Source organism: Hibiscus syriacus, unplaced genomic scaffold (assembly GCF_006381635.1).
Source record: "Hibiscus syriacus cultivar Baekdansim isolate YM2019G1 unplaced genomic scaffold, ASM638163v2 tig00116996_pilon, whole genome shotgun sequence".
NCBI classification, from domain to species: Eukaryota; Viridiplantae; Streptophyta; class Magnoliopsida; order Malvales; family Malvaceae; genus Hibiscus; species Hibiscus syriacus.
The window spans coordinates 2,226,678-2,246,646 of record NW_024063512.1 but is presented as its reverse complement, the minus strand read 5'-3'; the positions used below and the strand labels follow the sequence as shown (position 1 = coordinate 2,246,646).

The 19,969-nt window shown below is 35.0% G+C and overlaps 1 pseudogene; it reads left to right on the top strand.

The window, feature by feature from the left end:
* Nucleotides 1–2,318: 2,318 nt before the first annotated feature.
* On the top strand, nt 2,319–19,215 carry LOC120193610 (annotated as a pseudogene).
* Nucleotides 19,216–19,969: the final 754 nt, after the last annotated feature.

Below are 19,969 nucleotides of genomic sequence, written 5' to 3'. Positions count from 1 at the left end.
TTTAGCTTTTTGCTTCAAGAACATAGCTTCAACATCCTTCAGAAATTTAAGATCCTTATGTAAAGGGATTTCTAAGTCATAACAAACTTCTCCTTTAAGAGTTTTAAGCTGTTGTTGATCCAGTTCAACTCTTTTAGAAATAACCCGAGAAGATAGCTCACTAAAGAAAGAATTATTGAGAGCTTTAAGGTGAGTTTTGAGGCGATTAAGCTTAGAAAAAAGAATATGCATAGGATTGCCATTGACAGGGGTAAGCCAAGATTGTTCAACCAGAGTTAGGAAGTTTAGGTGAAGAGTCCAAAAGTTAAAAAAACTTAAAGGGCTTAGGTCTATTGGCTTGCATCTCTTTATGAGTCCAGAGAAGAGCAAGGCAGTGGTCAGAAATGCCAGGTGCCAGAAACTCAACATGGGATGATTGAAAAGAACTGATCCAAATTTGGTTAACAAGGACCCTATCCAGTTTCCTTGCAAGGAAAGCATTCTTCTGTTTATTACTCCATGTAAAAGATGGGCCAAAATAGGGATGGTCAAAAAGTTCAAGGTCATAAAGAGTTTCCTGAAAATCACTCATATCAGAGGAAGATGAAGAACCCAGCAGATCAAAGTCAGAATATTCATTAGAGTTCAGGATGATGTTAAAATCACCACCTATGACCCAAGGTAAATGGCAAAGATTTCTATCTAAATCCCTTAGTTGCTGCCAAAGAAGCCTTCTTTCTCTACCATCATTACTACCATATACAACAGTAATAACAAAAGGAAAACCAGAATGAAAACTTTAAATAGATAAACATTGTTTAAAAGCATGACAGAAGGTGAAGTGAATTCCTTTTTTACTTAAGATCCAGATTCGGTCATTATGCGCAAAACCATAATTGGTAAATGTATTCCAATTAGAAAATTTATTGTTGAGAATAGTCAGAGATTTGGCATATTTCACTCTTGTTTCAAGCAGACAGATAACATCAACTTTATTTAAATTAGCTCTTCTGATGACAGAAGATTATTTTTGAGGACAATTCAGTTTTCTGATATTCCAGAAGGCATAAATCATTGAGAGGAGGAATCAAGGGCACCTCCACTACCTCCTACCTCAACATTTTTTTGCTTTAACTAAAGAATCTTTCTTTTTTCATCTTCAATTCATTAACAATTCTGACAACTCCTAAAGAAGCTGGCCTAGTTTTCCTTTGTTGACTATCAGGAACAACTGAAGAATCTTCCTCAATACTTAGAACCTCAAATCTATTGTTTGATGCAGATAAGGATAATTTAGATTTGTTTTTGACTGGTCTATCCCTCCCTCTTTTAGGCTGAGATGAAGTTAAACTCACAAAAAGAGCAGCAATAGATTCAGATTGTAACATATTTATTTCATCCTTAGGAACATTACTAACAACATCAGAATTGTTAGTATTGACAACTGAAACCTCTATATTCGATACAATAGGCTCAAACACAGAGACAGTAGGAGCTTTTGAGGAGTCTTATTCTAAGATAGGAATAGTAGGCTTAGACTCTTGTAAAAATTCGATGCCTCCTACAACTGGTTCAGGGAAAGATTAAGAGTTTCTTTCTTTTTCCAGATTTGTTGTTTAGAAGGAGCTTGAATTTTCTGAACATGATAGTTATTATCGCTATGGCCAAATACACAACATTTTTTACAGTTAGAGGGAAGCCAAGGTATCTCAACAACTAGTGAGGAGGTTTTTTCATCTTTAAGGACCACTTTCACGTATTGGGGAATAATATCTTTAACCCTAATCTCGATACAGACTTTCACGAATTTCATATAAGATTTAGCAGCAGTTACAGAGTCCATAGTAAGGGGAGAGCCTATGGCACTAGCAATGTAACTCAGACCAGATCTAGAGAAGAGTTCTAAGGGAACGTTGAAAAGGTGAACCCAGACGGGAATGCGGAACAAATCAAATTGCAATCTATTCAAGTTTGGTTCCCATCTTCTGAGAATTAGGGGCTTATTCAGTATATGCCAGGGGCCATTTTCAAGAATCCAATCCCTAATAACTTCAGACTTAAAGGAAAAAAATGCAAAGGTTATTCCCAGTGAAGCTTACCTAGACTTTACTGCCACCAAGAGCCTTCCTCCAGAGATTATCGACAATGTGTTGCATTGCAACAAAGTTAGGGGCAGCGCCGAGGAATTGGTCAATAAGTGATTGCTTCCACTCTTCAATCCCAACTTTAAGAGGAGGATGAACAGAAATAATCTCTTCGCTAACCCTAGGCGGATGGAATTCCAAGCCAAGACCCTCAGAGCATCCAAAAAGCTTTCTCCAGTCCATCGAAGGTCACCAATGAAGGAAGATAACCAGAAAATCGAACAGAGCAGAGGGGACACTGAAAGAAAATACCGAGACTGGAAGATTGTACGCCGGAGACATGATCGAGTTTTCAGGATTCATTAGCCTTGCTAACGTGCACCCAGAGGAAAACCTTATTGTGCGTCATTCAGATACTTCCTCGTGGAACTTTGATAATGATATAACTTTTTTTTTTTTTAACTCTCTCTTCTTCACCATTTGAAGGCAGTTTCATAAACCTCATTCTTATTAAATACAAAACCAATTAGCCAAATGAAAATTCAATAATTCGGTTTAATTAGCCTTTAATTAAAAAGAATTAAAACAAGCTTCGAAGTGATACCATAGAAAAATTATAAATTTTTTGGCGATTAAAGTTTAAAATGTGTAATATTTAATTTTAATTAAATTACTAATTTTTGAGAAGGGACGAAAATACTTAATTTCAATTTTATTAAGGTTAAAATATACTTTGAGCACATGCATTCTTTGTATATTTAAATTTATCCCTTTATTTTATTTTTAGGATTTTTTTTTCGAATTAAAAAAAAATATAATACCAAACACGATATAAACTCTTCTACCAAATTCAGATCCATTATAATGCAATTTTTGTGTTGAATGATTGCCAAGTTTATTATTTTTATTTTAAATTATCACATTAATGCACTTAATAGAAGAATTTCTTACGGTAGTTGAGTTTGAATTTTTAAATTTGATAATAGAATAATGGAATTTCCTAAAATAAAAATAAAAAGATCAAATGGGTACACTATACGAAAGGTTTCTTATGTTTTTTGTATGTTCGATTTTAGTTATCGGTTAAAAAAATAATTTTGATCCCTTACATTATCAATTCATTTGATTTTGACCCCACGACTGTTAACTCTTATTAACACATTAACAAGTCTAAATTGATAATTTAAAAAGAAAAAAGTTCACGTGTCCTCCTTATTGTCTTTCTTCTTTAGATCCACTTTAAATCCTCGAGTTTTTCCTAATAACATGCTACACTTGGTTCACATAGCGTCGTTTGCGTACATAGCATTACCGAAGATATTTTCTGTTCCAACAAGGCATTGGTGACAAGCTTTGATAATAACACATGTGATTAGGCGGTGTAGATTAAGAAACCAAAGATTAATGATTGTAGAGATTAATATCATAAACAAAGGTTGATTTCGACGGTGAGGATATAATCGAGTTCACTCCGACTAAAGTACAAGTCTAGTCGGAGATTATATCAGCGCACCATTGTTGTTCATTTTCATTTTTTTTCTTATATAATAACATAAGATATTAATGTTTCATTTTTGATGCTGTAATAACATAAGAGATTATATAAGGTGTATGGTTTCTGTTTAGCTTTCTGTCATTTCATTTGTATTACAAAAACACTGAATTATTTCTCTAATTCTGTTTATGTTAATGTGGTAAGATCATGTATTCGAACCTTTCCCCCAACAAATCCTTGAAACTGTACGAGTTCATAATAATGGTAACGGGGGTGATGATAGTTCTTTCTCAGATGTCAACATTCCATTCCCTCAGACATCTCAATTTTGCTTCTATGGTTCTCAGCTTGGTCTACACATTCCTTTTCGTTGGCTGGTTGCTGCTTGTATCCACGTAGGTGCACAAAATCATTGAACTTTCAATCCTTATATGTAACCTTGTCATTCAATGCTGGACCCAAGGTGGCCTTATAGTTAGATGAACAGACTTTAATATTTAATTCCAGTTTTTTTATATGTTTAAAGCTTAAACAGGATTTAGATTGTGTTGAAAATGTGGGTTAAAGTGTTATGGAACCATTTTCGGACTTTAAACAACTTCTGTTGGTGCTGCAGGTCTATCTGAAAACGCCCCTCAAAGAGACTATTCATTGGAATCTAAAAGTTCATCAAGGATGTTCATTGCCTTCACTTCTATCTCCATAATAGCTGCCATTTTTGGGAATGAGATTCTTCCCGAAATACAAGTAAACTTCACATTCTTACATAAACCTTCATATGCTTCTTGGTTTTGGTTTCAATAAGATTGTCTTTTGATACAGGCAATAATGGCTCCACCTGCTACAGGTAAGATGATGAAAGGACTCCTGTTAGGTATGACTCATAAATATACCGAGAAAATGTCGTAGTGGAGGTTACGATTATGTGGGTTGGGGTGCGATATGGTATAGGGTTATTTTTATTAATATGTACCAGGGTTTATTTATTATAAAAGAAGATGTAACCTAAATCTATGAGACATTGAATTGAATTGAATAAAAACTCTGGCGCCACCTAAGGCACCGAGGACGTAAGCACATTGCTGAACCTCGTTAAAATTATTGCGTTCTTTCCGTTTTCTTTACCCGATTATTCAACAATTGGTATCAGATGTCAGGAGCTAAATTTGAAGTTACGAAATTCGATGGTCAGGGTAACTTCGGATTATGGAAAACAAGGGTGAAGGATCTCTTGGTGCAGTAAGGGATCTTGAAGGCTTTACGACCTACAAAGCCGGCGTCGATGGAGGAGGAAGATTGGGAAGAATTACAGCAGCGAGCGGCAGGAACTATACGATTATGTTTGGCGGACGAGGTCATGTATCACGTCATGCATCTGTCATCTCCAGATGAAATTTGGAAGAAGTTAGAAAGTCAATTTATGTCTAAATCCTTAACGACTAAACTGTATCTAAAGCAGCGACTGTATGGACTGAAGATGCAACATGATCATGATTTGGCGCAACACGTGAATATCTTCAATCAAATCATTTCTGATTTGGCTCGGCTTGATGTGAAAATTGAGGATGAAGATAAAATGATGATTTTGTTGTGTTCGTTGCCTCCCTCTTACGAACACATGGTGACTACTCTTACATATGGGAAAGAGACTATCAAAGTTGAAGAGATTACTGCAGCCTTGTTGGCTCACGACCAGCGGAAGCAGAATGCAGGGGAAAACTCTCAAGCTAATAGTTTATATGTCAAGGGTAATCGAGACCGTGGACGGAATCCAGAGAAGGCAGGGTCTGGGAAGCAGAATTTTAGATCCAAATCTAGGGATAAGAAGATAATTCATTGTTACAAGTGCAAGGAGGCGGGACATATGAAGCGAGACTGTCCGATGTTGAAAAAGTAAACTGATGAGAAGCGTGATGACTCATCCAAGTATGTGAATATGGTCGATGATGACAATTCTTATTGCAGTGAGGGTAATGTGCTCTCTATTTCAACTACTCAATTGATGGATGCTTGGATTCTTGATGTTCTTATCACATCACGCCAAATAGGGAATGGTTTTCGACATACATATCGGTTAATTCTGGTTCTGTCTATTTGGGTGATGATGGATGTTACAATATTGTTGGTATTGGTGATGTCAGAATTAAGATGTATAATGGTTCTATTCAGACGTTGTGTGGTGTTCGGCATATCCCAGATTTAAAGAAGAATTTGATTTCTCTGGGCACTTTGCACAAGAATGGTTTTATCCCTAAGGTTGTTGAGGATAGGGAAACCATTCGGATTGTTAAAGGAGCTTTAATTGTGATGAAAGGAAAGATGATTGCAGGGAATATTTACAAATTATTAGGGAGTACCTTTGTAGGTGGAGTTTATTCTGTTGAGTCCTGTAATGATACTACCAAACTGTGGCATATGCGCCTTGCTCATCTTAATGAACGTGGTATGACTGAATTACATAAAAGAAATTTGTTGCATGGTGTTAAAAGTTGTAAGCTAGATTTTGCAAGTATTGTGTTCTTGGTAAACAGACTAAAGTTTGTTTCAAGACTGGAAAGCACACAACTGAAGGGATTCTTGATTATGTGCATTCTGATGTATGGGGGCCTTCCATGATATCGTCTTTGGGTGGATCTAGGTATTATGTTACTTTTATTGATGACTTTTCACAGAAAGTTTGGGTGTATTTTTTGAAATAAAAGTCTGACATTTTTTAGAAGTTCAAGTTGTGGAAAACTGATGTAGAAAACCAAACAGGATGAAAAATCAGGTGTTTACGATCTGATAATGGTACAGAGTACACATATTCATAGTTTCTAAACTTCTATAAGGAGCATGGGATTAAAAGGCATTTTACAGTGCGTAAGACACCACAACAGAATGGTGTTGAGGAACGGATGAACAGGTCGTTGAATGAAAGAGCCAGATGTTTGTAGTTGAATGTGGGACTTCCCAAACACTTCTAGGCAGATGCTGTTAACATAGCGTGTTATCTTATCAATAGATCACCAAGGGCATCATTGGCTGGGAAAGTTGCAGAAGATGTATGGACTGGTCATGATGTTACTTTTGATCACTTACAGATTTTTAGTTGTCCTACTTATGTGCATGTACCTGCTGATGAGAGATCCAAACTTGATGCAAAATTGAATGAGTGCATTTTTCTGGGTTACAAGAAAGATGTCAAAGGAATCAAGTTTTGGGATCCAGTTGCAAAGAAAATTATGATCAATAGAGATGTTGTTTTTGATGAACAACCCATGTTGCAGCAGAAGAAATACACGACAGTGGTGGATTTCGAGCAGTTTCCAGTTAAGAAAACAGAAACTTCTCAACCGACTTCTGGTGGTTCTGCTACGGATGATTTGCATGATTATAGTCTCGCCAAAAACAGGGTGAGACAGACAAATATAAAGCCTTCGAACATATTGGGTTTTGAAGACTTGGTCTCTTTTACACTTACTGTTATCAGTAATGATCCAATTACTTTTTATGATATTGTTACTAGTAAGGAAAACAACAAGTGGATGGCTGCCATGGTTGAGGAGATGAAGTCTTTGAATCACAATCGTACATGGGAGTTGGTTCGTCTTCCTAAGGGTAAGAAGTTGATTGGTTGCAAATGGGTGTATAAGAATAAACCAGTAGTAACAGAAAAAGAGGGGGGAGAAGTTCAAGACTCGTTTGGTAGCAAAGGGTTTTTCACAGCAGAAAGAAGTTGATTATGATGAAATTTTTCTCTCTTGTGTTCAGACACACTTCAATCCGAGCATTACTTATATTGGTGGCTAGTTGGGATTTGCATTTAGAGCAGATGGATGTTAAAATTGCTTTTTTTCATGGTGATTTAGAGGAGCATATCTATATACAGCAGCCTGAAGGTTTCACTCAACCTGGAAACGAGCATTTAGTTTGCAGATTGAAGAAATCTTTGTACGGGTTGAAACAGTCTCCGAGACAATGGTACAAATGGTTTGACTCCTATATGATCAAGATTGGCTACAAGCGATGTGGTATGATTGTTGTGTCTATGTTAAGAGCCTTGATGATGGTTTTTTTATTTTTCTGTTATTGTATGTTGATGATATGTTAATTGATGCGAAGAACATGGATGATGTTATCGGTTTGAAAAGTTTATTGAGTCAAGAATTTGATATGAAAGATTTAGGTGCTGCAAAGAAAATACTTGGAATGGAAATTTGCAGGGACAACGACTCAAGGAAACTGTGGCTATCTCAACGGGGTTATGTTGAGAAAATGCTAGAAAGGTTTGCGATGAGTAGCACAAAACCAATGAGTACTCCATTGGCGAATCACTTTAAGCTCTCATCAGAACAGTGCCCTAAGACAAATAATAAAGCTGAAGATATGGCAAAGGTTCCGTATTCTAATGTTGTTGGCTGCTTGATGTATGCAATGGTATGTACTCGTCCTGATTTAGCTCATTCTATTAGTCAAATTTGTAAGTACATGTCTAAACCTGGTAAGCAACATTGGGAAGCAGTCAAGTGGATCTTTAGGTACTTAAAGGGTACTGTGGGACATGGAATTATTTTGGTAGTCAGTGGGATAATCTTTTGGTTGTTGGATATGTGGATTTAGACTATGCGAGTGATTTGGATAATAGAAGATCTATGATAGTGTATGTCTTTACTCTTGGTGGATGGCCTATTTGTTGGAAGTCTACTGTTCAATTTGTTGTGGTATTATCTACAACTGAAGCTGAATACATGGCAGCGGCTGAAGCTGTAAAAGAAGCTTAATGGCTTACTGGTTTAGTGAATGAGTTGTGTGTTCAACAAGGTGGAGTTCAGTTGCTTTGTGACAATCAAAGTACTATTCAATTAGCTAAGAATCAGGTATATCGTGCTAGAACTAAGCATATTGATGTAAGGTTTCACAAGATCAAAGAGTTGGTTGCATCTGGAGAAATTTGTTTCAGAAGGTACATACTATTGAGAATGCCGTTGATATGTTCACCAAGCCAGTTACTACAGACAAGTTCATGCATTGCTTGGACTTGTTGAGTGTTTCGAGTTGTTAAATAAGTAAGGTAACCCAACCCACATTGAATGTTTCCTAAGGGGCATGATATTCGCCAAGGTGGAGATTTGTTAGGTATGGCTCATAAATATATCGAGAAAGTCTCGTAGTGGGGGTTACGATTATGTGTGTTGGGGTGCAGGGGTTACGGCCCCGCGGTATGGTACAAGGTTATTTTTGTTAATATGTACTAGAGTTTATGTTGAGTTAATCAATCGACGAATATGGCTAAGAGGAGGGTGAATTGACAATTAAAATATTGGTGGAAGCTTTAGCAGAAAATTGAAAGAAATTTGCACAGCGATTTAGAGTGGTTCGACTTTCTCAACCAAAGTCTACGTCCACTACCTTAGCTATCCACACTAAGGATTTTCCATAAATTCACTAATTTTGTCTTTCTTTTGAGGACAAAGAGTAACCTTACAAACCCTCAAGAATTATACCCCAAATTCTTGAGAACACTCTCTCCCAAAGAGAACAATACAAATTTGCAAACTTACAAGGAAATCCTCACAAGGTAGATTGTTTGCACAATTCTAGAACAAAGAAAAAAACACTCAAGAATGAATAAAATTGAGCACAATAAGTGTTCTTGAAAGCAAAATGAATATTAAATGAAAGATAGGCTTGAAATGCTCAAACTTGAGGTTTGATGCTTTCTCTTTGATTCTCTCTTGATTCTAGTTGCTTGATATTTCTTGTTATTGATCAATGGCTTCTAAGCTTGCTTAAATACACCTTGAATCACTTCTGAATGTTGGGGATCATTAATGAAGTTTTTGGAGCCGTTTAAGTGTGAAAATAATTAATATTTCTGCTTGGAGCGTGGGGGAATCGGTACCCCTATTGGGGAATCGGTTCCCTAAGTGAAAAATTCAAATATTTCGACCATTGAACAGTGGGGGGAATCGATTCCCTCTGAGCATACTGGAATTCTCGGAGCCAAACCATTCAGGGGGGAATCGGTACCCCTTGGGGGGAATCGGTTCCCTCTGAGCAATCTGGAATTTTTAGCTTTGAAATGGTTCGAAATATTTTGTAAAATTGTTTTGAAATTATTTTAAGATTTAAAATTTAATTTTACACTTGAGTAAGGATTTAAAATGAACTTTGAAATACTTTGAGTAATATTTTGTTATTCGATTTAATATATCGAATATGCTTAGAAAAATCTTTTTCAAAATTAAAATTCTTTTAATTTAATTTGTTATATCGAAACATCAAAATGTTTTCAAAAATCTCCCCCTTTTTGATATAACAAAACATTTTAAGATTTTCTAATTTCAAAATGAATTTTGATTTTGAAAAATACTACTCCCCCTTACTTTAACACTACTCCTCTTCAAAAACTCCTCTTTTAATTTAATAACATTTTCCCCCTTTTTGTTAAATCAAAAAGATTCGTAAAAGAATTTAAAACAAGGTTTTGAAATCATTTAGCCAATTGATTATATATATAGTTTAAGCTGCTAAGATCAAAATCAAGAGAACCGTTAGCCATTAGTTTCATAATCAATATTCATAAACATGTAATGGATAATTGGTCATATATGTCTAAAGATGCAAAATAAACACAAAATCCAAATCAAATGTATTAAACATAAGTTCGAACAACCAAAAATAAACAATCCAAAAGCATTCAAAATGTTATAACAATAATGCAAATATCCAAGTTTAATCCAAACAAGCAAAGCAAAGATTAAAGTTCAAGCATCCATAGGAGGATCGGGAGGTGGGAAATGAGCCCGCATAGCTGCCATTTCATAAGTGAGTTCATTAATACGAGTGTTGGTTGCCTCATTGTTTGCACGCATCTCTCGGAGAATTTCCAATTGTTGAGCTTCTATAGTCGAGAAGTAAGATTCTATGGAAGTGAAGCGAGAATCAAAGGATGCATAACGGAAATCAAATGTCTCCATGAATGATTGAAAATATGGAGGTACATGATATTCTTGTTGAGATTGTTCCTCGTGTTGTTCCGGCTCATCGTCGGCTTCGTCAATATCTTGCATTAATTGCTCAAGTTTGGGATCGTCGGTATCTGCTGGAGGAGCTCGTGAAGAACTAGCTCCCGGAGTATCTTCAGAAGATCAAACCCATTCACTGGTGTCCTTATTCTTTATCCATCCCGCTCTCGTTAAGGAAAGAAGATTAATTTGTTTCTTGAGATGAAAGATGGCATCTAGTCCTACTCTAAGCCCGGCTTTAGAAAACAAATTACTTAGAATGCAACCATAAACTAGAGAGGAACAAAGTTTCTTATTTGGTACTAAGTTTACGGTTTCAACGATTTCAGTAAAAATAATCTCAGGAAGATTTATTTTAATACTGTTTTGGAAACAATGTAACCACCAAAGATCTAAAGCACAAAGAGTAGAGTACCGACCTCCGGATGGTCGAAACAACCAAGAAATCATTAGATAAAGAAAAAGATCATGAAGATCTAAGACACTCACACTATCCCTTCTTTTATAACGAGAACCTAAAAGTTATTTTTCATTTGATATACCATCATTATCTAATCCTAATTCATTAGCTATGTAAGTCGAGTCAAGATGGATGAATTGTCCTAGGAGATAGGAACGAACTGCTATGGTTTTGGTTTGAGCTCGGTTCTTAATACAAACAACATTATAATAGAATATGCGAACAAGTTGATGGTAAACTATAGGTTCAAGGTCACAAAGTTTATCAAATTTCCACTCTTGTAAAAGAGGAAGATATCTAAAATCGATATATATCATAGCTTGACGAGAAGGGATACGTTCTTCTCTAATTTTATAAGAGTCAAAATATTGATAATACCAAAAATGATGATTTTTAAGACCAGGATGATTGAAGCACGAGTTTTGGATAGTCATATTAGTATCAATGAGATTAGGATTAGGAATTGGAATTTCAGGAATAGGAGGAGGATTTGGAGGTGGATTTGGTTGACGGTTTGAGCGACTAGATGATGACCTAGCACGTTTAGGATTGGACATTGTTTAGGAAATCGGAATAGAATGGATAACCTGCAATTTAGAAAACACATGTATGCAATTCAATTAATCCCAAAACTCAATTGAGTTATCAATATTTCAAGGTTCTCTAAACCAATCTTAATGGGCAAAGTTTTCGAAAAACTTATTGAAAAATAAGGTTTTGAAAATCAATATATGTATAGTTTTTATAACAACAACGTAATTCAATCAAAACACAATAAAAAAATTTATTTCAAAAATTTCAAAAATTTTGGAAAAATCTTGTGTTTTTGATGAAATTAGTTGTAAAAATTTATTTTTTAAACACTAATAAGCAATGTCTGATCACTATTTCTATTTAGAACTAATTAAAACTAGTCATATGTTCAAAATCAATGAAATAGAGAGTTTAGAAAATTTTACCTTGAAAGATGAGATTGAGTGAATTTTGATGTTGTTTGCACGATTTTAATGATGCTAGCAGGTTTAGGAGATGATATTTGAAGAGAATTACGATTAAAAAACGTTGATTTGAGGCAAAAATGGAGATAGGGAGAGTAGAGAGGGGAAACGGCGGCAAGGAAGAGAAGAAAATAAGGTTTGAGCAAAAAACAAGGGTTCTGCCCGATAAAACCAGAACCCCAAGGGGGTATCGGTTCCCCTTCAAGGGGGTATCGATTCCCTCTGCCCTATAATTTAAAAATATGTATTTTAAACACTAAAAATGCTAAATTAATCTTCTCCAGTGGTATTGGCAACTCATATATCAAAAATTAATTATGTTCAATCAATCAAATTAATTCTTAAACTACATTTGAACATAAAGTTAATTTTTCATCAAAAATCATAAACTCCCCCTAACTAATAGCAAAGAATGCAATCAAAAATTATTATAAGCATTTTTCATTTATTCTTAAAAGTGCTAAATTTATTTTAAACACTAAATGAAGATAGGTCAGTTAAACCTAATTCTCTCCTAAGTGTCCAAAAATGTTCATTGTCTAAAGGTTTTGTAAAGATACCCGCTAATTGATGCAAAGTATCAACAAATTCTAGAACTACATCTTCCTTAGTGACATGGTCTCTAATGAAGTGATGTCTTATTTCAATGTTCTTAGTTCTAGAGTGTTGGATGAGATTTTTAGTGAGACAAATAGCACTAGTATTGTCATACTTGATAGGAATGGTACTTACTTCAATTCCATAATCAAAAAGTTGTTGTTTCATCCATAAAACTTGTGCACAACTACCAGCTGAAATGTATTCGGCTTCAGTGGTAGATAATGCAACACAATTTTGTTTCTTTGAAAACCAAGAAATCATCATATTTCCAAGGAATTGGCAAGTACCGGAGGTGCTTTTCCTATCTAATTTGCATCCTCCATAATCCGCATCAGAAAAGGCATGCAAGCTAAAGCTAGAGTCTCTAGGATACCAAAGTCCTAAACTAGGAGTGTCCTTAAGGTATCTAAAGATTCTCTTAGCAACTATTAAATGTGATTCCTTAGGGCATGATTGAAATCTAGCACATAAGCAAACACTAAACATAATGTACGGTCTACTTGAAGTTAGATAAAGTAGAGATCCAATCATTGACCTATATAATTTAACATCTACACATTTACCTCCTTCATCCAAGTCAAGCTTTGTAGAAGAGCTCATTGGAGTGTCATGAGGTTTCCCATTTTCCAGTCCAAACTTCTTGAGCATATCTTTGACGTACTTAGCTTGATTGATGAAGATGTCATATTTTCTTTGCTTGATTTGGAGTCCCAAGAAAAATGAGAGCTCCCCCATCATGCTCATTTCGAATTCGCTTTGCATTAGCTTAGAAAATTATTGGCAAAGAACATCATTAGTAGAATCAGATATTATATCATCAACATAAATTTGAACTACTAAAAATCTTTACCTTTATACTTTAAAAACAATGTAGTGTCAACCTTCCCTTTTGAAAAACCTTTTTCAATTAAAAAATTTGACAGTCTTTCATACCAAGCTCTAGGAGCTTGTTTTAAACCATAAAGTGCTTTTGTCAATTTAAGAACATGATCCGGAAATTTTGAATCTTCAAAACCTGGAGGTTGTTCCACATACACTTCTTCTTTTATAAAACCATTTAAAATGCACTTTTAACATCCATTTGATATAGTTTAAATTCATGAAAACATGCAAATGCTAATAACATTCTAATTGCTTCCATCCTAGCTATGGGAGCGTATGTTTCATCATAGTCTATGCCCTCTTCTTGAGTATACCCTTGAGCAAAAAGTCTAGCCTTGTTTCTCACTATATTACCATTCTCATCAAGCTTATTCCTAAATACCCATCTAGTACCTACAGTAGATTTATTACTAGGCCTTTCAACTAATGTCCATACTTTACTTCTCTCAAATTGATTTAATTCTTCTTGCATAGCCATAATTCAATGTTCATATTTTAATGCTTCTTTAATATTCTTAGGCTCTATGCATGAAATAAATGCAATATAATTACAAATATTTCTAAGAGAAGATCGAGTTGTTACCCCTTTGGATGGATCACCTATAATCTCACCATCCTTGACATAGTTGTACTCTCTTGGATAAGATACTTCCCTTTCTTCAATGGTTGGATTCTCAAGAGGATCATGAGTTACCTCATCTTTTGTTTCTTCATTTGATGATGGTTCTTCAACGTCATGTCTAACGTCATTTGTATTTATAATACCTACATCATCATTCACACAAGAATCCTTCCTCGGAAGGGGATTATCATCGAAAACAACATGTATAGACTCTTCTACAACTAAAGTTCTTTTATTAAATACTCAATAAGCTTTAGAATTTAAGGAATAACTCAGAAAAATTCCTTCATCACTTTTAGCATCAAATTTGCCAAGGTTTTCTTTATCGTTGTTCAAAACAAAACATTTACATCCAAAAGGATGAAAATAGCTAATGTTAGGCTTTTTATTTATGAAAATTTCATATGGAGTTTTCTTTAAAATTGACATAATCATTACTCGATTTACAACATAACAAGCGGTATTTATGGCTTCCGCCCAAAAATATTTTGGCAAATTATTTTCACAAAGCATAGTTCTAGCCATTTCTTCTAAAGTTCGATTTTTCCTCTCAACAACTCCATTTTGTTGAGGGATGTGCTGAAAAATTATGGCTAATACCATTAGAATTACAAAACTCAATAAATCCAAGATTTTCAAATTCAGTGCCATGATCACTCCTAACACTAGTTATAGAGTAACCTTTTTCATTTTGGATTATTTTTGAAAATGTGATGAATGTTCTAATGCTTCATCTTTAGTACTTAAAAATAGAACCCAAGTATATCTAGAATAGTCATATGCCAAGACAAATGCATATTGTTTTCCACCCAAGCTAGTAATCCTAGTTGGCCCAAAAAGATCTATATGGATCAATTGTAATACTCTACTAGTTGATACGTCATTAATGGATTTAAAAGAAACTCGCTTTTATTTTCCTTTAGCACAAGCATCACAAATTTTATCATTATCAAATTTTAGTTTAGGCAGCCCTCGAACCAATTCTCCTTGAACTAACTGTTGCAAAACACTCATACTAGCATGTCCTAGTCTCCTATGCCATAACCAGCTATCATGCTCATCCTTAGCAACTAGGCACAAATTAGTCATATTAATAGAATCTAAATGCACCATGTATATGTTTTCTATTCTATGACCAACAAGCATAACCCGATTAGATGCAATGTCAATGACTTTACAACCATTAATATCAAATATGACATTGAATCCCTTATCACAAAATTGACTAATACTCAATAGATTATGCTTTAATCCATTCACATATAAAACATTCTTAATTTGTATGGAAGAGGTATTACCAATAGTATCAATACCTTCAATGTGACATTTTAAATCATCACCAAAAGTCACTTCTCCTCCATTTTTGGCTTTAAACTCAATGAACCGGCTTTTGTCTCCGGTCATGTGTCTTGAGCATCCACTATTAAGGTACCATGAATTTGGATTTGTTTCCCGTACCTTGTAGCAATGCTCTTTTTCCTACAAACATAGATTAATTTCTAATTTTTGGTACCCAAATTCTTTTGGGTCCATATCCATTAGTTTCCAAAATCCTAGTCCCCTTAGGTATCCATTTGTGTAGGATATCCTTATCTTTATTAGTAATGAGCTCTTTAGGAACCCTTATACTTCTAACGATTTTTCCATTAGAGGTTCTTTGGGGACCTCTATGATTGTAGTTTTTAAAACTTTTTCTAACAAAGTTGGATTTTGAATTTTCTCCATTTTCAAATTTGTTCCAACTTTATCAAAAGAAGCTTTAAGATCATCAATTTTCTTTTGATGATCATCATTGACCTTTGAAAGTAAATTTTGCAAATCCAAAATTTTCTTTTCAAACTCTTCTAGTTTGATTTGTAAATCTTTGATTTTACTTTCAAGATCGTTGTTGGTTTTGGATATGAGTTTATTTTTATTTTTCAATTTTGAAACATCATTTTTATATTTTAAAAACAATTTCTCATAATCCGAAGCCAACCCATTATATTCCTCTAATAGCTCATCATATGATATATCATCAAAATCAGATGAGTTAGAGGTTACCTTAGAATCTTCCCCGAATGCCATCAAGCACAAGTTTGCTACTTCTTGTTCCTCTTCATCGGAACCTTCTTCATCGCTCCATGTAGCCACAAGATCCTTGTGCTTATTCTTTGATTGACCCTTTCTCTTCAATTGTGGGCAATAATATTTGACATGCCCCGACTTTTTGCATTCATAGCAAATGATCGGGTCTTTCTCTTTTGGTTCATTTTTGAGGCCTTCATTTCATTTGAATTTTCTCCTTCGGTAAGGTCTCATCATTTTTCTAAACCGTTTGGCAAACAATGTCATTTCCTCATCATCGTCATCTTCATTCGAATCACTCTCATCTTTTGTGGATTTGAGAGCAACTCCAATGTTTTTCTTCTTCTCCTTCTCCTTTGGTGTCTCTTCAATCTTATCAAGGTCCACCTCATCTTCAAGCATCATTTCATGAGTGAGGAGTGAATCGATTAGCTCTTCAAGAATTAAGGACGTTAGGTCCTTAGACTCGATGATTGTCGTCTTCTTTGATAGCCACGATTTTAGAATGGAGTATACTAACTTCCTCACAAGCTTTTCATTTGAAATTATCTCTCCATATGATTTGAGACCATTGACAATCGTTGAAAATCTATCCGTCATAGCTTTGATATCTTCATTTGGTTTCATCCTGAAATTTTCGTAGTTATGCGTTAGATTACTAATTTTAGATTTCTTTACATCATCGGTACCTTCATGAGTGACTTGAAGTTTGTCCCATATTTCTTTGGCGGTTGTACAAGATGAAACTCTTCCGTATTCATCTGGTCCAAGAGCACAAAATATGATATGGATGGCTTTGGAGTTGAGCTGGAACATTTTTGTCTCTCATTCACTCCACAATCTTGGATGAGTGAGAGGCTTGATGTATCCTTCTTCTACGACATTCCATGCTCTCATGTCACTTGCTTGAATGAAGTACATCATCCTATTTTTCCAATAGGCATAGTTAGCCCTAGTGAAGAAAGGAGGCTTGTTGACGGGCATCGAATCGAGACCGGAGTCGAAGTTTGAAGTAGAGGCCATTGATGACTTTGATTATCGATGTAACTCTTCCCGAATCGACTCAAGAGGTGATTAAACCTTCAAATGAGTTAGGCTCTGATGCCAATTGTTGAGTTAATCGATCGACGAATATGGCCAAGAGGGGGGTGAATTGGCAATTAAAATTTTGGTGGAAGCTTTTGCAGAAAATTAAAAGAAATTTGCACAGCGATTTAGAGTGGTTCAACTTTCTCAACCAAAGTCTACGTCCACTACCTTAGCTATCCACACTAAGGATTTTCCACAAATTCACTAATTTGTCTTTCTTTTGAGGACAAATAGTAACCTTACAAACCCTCAAGAATTATATCCCAAATTCTTGAGAACACTCTCTCCCAAAGAGAACAATACAAATTTGCAAACTTACAATGAAATCCTCACAAGGTAGATTGTTTGCATAATTCTAGAACAAAGAAAAGAACACTCAAGAATGAATACAATTGAGCACAATAAGTGTTCTTGAAAGCAAAATGAATATTGAATGAAAGATAGGCTTGAAATGCTCAAACTTGAGGTTTGATGCTTTCTCTTTGATTCTCTCTTGATTCTAGTTGCTTGATGTTTCTTGTTATTGATCAATGGCTTCTAAGCTTGCTTAAATACACCTTGAATCACTTCTGAACGTTGGAGATCATTAATGAAGTTTTTGGAACCGTTTAAGTGTGAAAACAATTAATATTTCTGCTTGGAGCGTGGGGGGAATCGGTACCCCTAATGGGGAATTGGTTCCCTAAGTGTAAAATTCAAATATTTCGATCGTTGAACAGTGGGGGGAATCGGTACCCCTGGGGGGAATCGGTACCCCCTTGGGGGGAATCGGTTCCCTCTGAGCAATCTGGAATTTTTCGCTTTGAAATGGTTCGAAATATTTTGTAAAATCGTTTTGAAATTATTTTAAGATTTAAAACTTAATTGTACACTTGAGTAAGGATTTAAAATGAACTTTGAAATACTTTGAGTAATATTTTGATATTCGATTTAATATATCGAATATGCTTAGAAAAATCTTTTTCAAAATTAAAATTCTTTTAATTTAATTTGTTATATCGAAACATCAAAATGTTTTCAACAGTTTATTTATTATAAAAGGAGATGTAACCTAAACCTATGAGACATTGAATTGAATTGAATAAAAACTCTAGCGCCGCCTAAGGTACCAAGGATGTAAGCACATTGCTGAACCTCGTTAAAATTCTTGTGTTCTTTCCGTTTTCTTTACCTGATTATTCAACAACTCCTAATGTGTTATAGTGTAATTTTGGTTACTTTCTACACAGCTTCTGGATACTAGGCTTTTGGAAACAAATTTCAAACATTCTCAAGAGTCTAATGCCTGATGATGGACCAACCTTGGCCCCAACAATAGTCATTGGCCCTGCAGTTATCTTTGTTCTTTTGCAGCTATTCGCCATTGGCCTTGTATGACATTGTTAAAATGGAGAGATTTGCATGATCTGAATTCTGTTTTCAATTAACATTTCTCCAATACATGTAACACAGGTTTACTCTCAAGTTGCGTATGAGATCATGGAAAAGCAATCAGTTGATGTAAACCTAGGGATGTTTTCAACGAGGAATCTTATCCCCAGGCTAATTCTTCGGACCCTGTACATCGTATTCTGTGGGTTTATGGCAGCAATGCTTCCTTTCTTCGGTGACATCAATGGTGTAATAGGTGTCATTGGCTTCATCCCTCTAGATTTCATCCTCCCTATGCTTCTCTACAACATGACCTACAAGCGCTCGAAATTGTCCCTCACCTACTGGATCAATCTGCTAATCATAGTCGTCTTCACCGGTGTTGGGATCATGGGAGCTTTCTCCTCTATCAGGAAGTTGGTTCTTGATGCTACCAGTTTTAAGCTCTTTAGCAGTGATGTGGTTGATTAAATCATATGAACAAAAACCACTAAACAAGTCTGAAGCAATCCCCTAGTTTAAGCCCTTTTGGCCTGGCTGAAACGTACAATGATTGTCAATAAGGCGTTGCGTAGGGCTGAGATCAAAGGAAGCAATGTTCCACCACAGAAAGGGATTTTGTGTTTAGAAAATGAAACCTCTGACGTTTAAACTGACACTAGCAGAGGTGCAGTTTAAGGAAGATTGCTTTTGCTGGTATCTTTTACAACCAAGACTATTATGGAGAATATTTAATCGGTGAAAAACCAAAGTTCGTTCATAATCTATGTCGAAACGATTTTTCCTTAAAAGGTGAGATTTGAGAACCACATTAATTTTTAATTATCTCTTTTTAATTTAAAAACAAATGTGATTTAAAATACCACTCGTTTCAAAAAATATTGGATTTCCTTTTACGATCAAAAAATACGGTTTGAAGAGTCGCCACCAATATTTGATTAGGGTGTGATTATGCACCCAAAAATGTTTGTTATTTTAAATAAAAATTAATTTTAATTAAAACAACAAATTAATGTCTGCGTTACCAAAATCTGAGTTCGGGAGTCAGTTACGTGCATGGAAGGATTAGCACCCTCACAACGCCCTAAAACGGTACCTAGTCGATTAATTAATGTCTTTGCAACGAACTTTACAAATTCGAATTTAATTTGATTTTTGATCCCATAGAACAAAGATGTAAATTTAAAAACATTCAAAAGCACTCAAATAAATTAAATTAAAGTTACCAAGTCATTTTAGAAAGATAAAGAATGTTCGATTATTTACAAATATCAAGACCAGATCTTAAAAATTATAACAACCTTTTCGATAA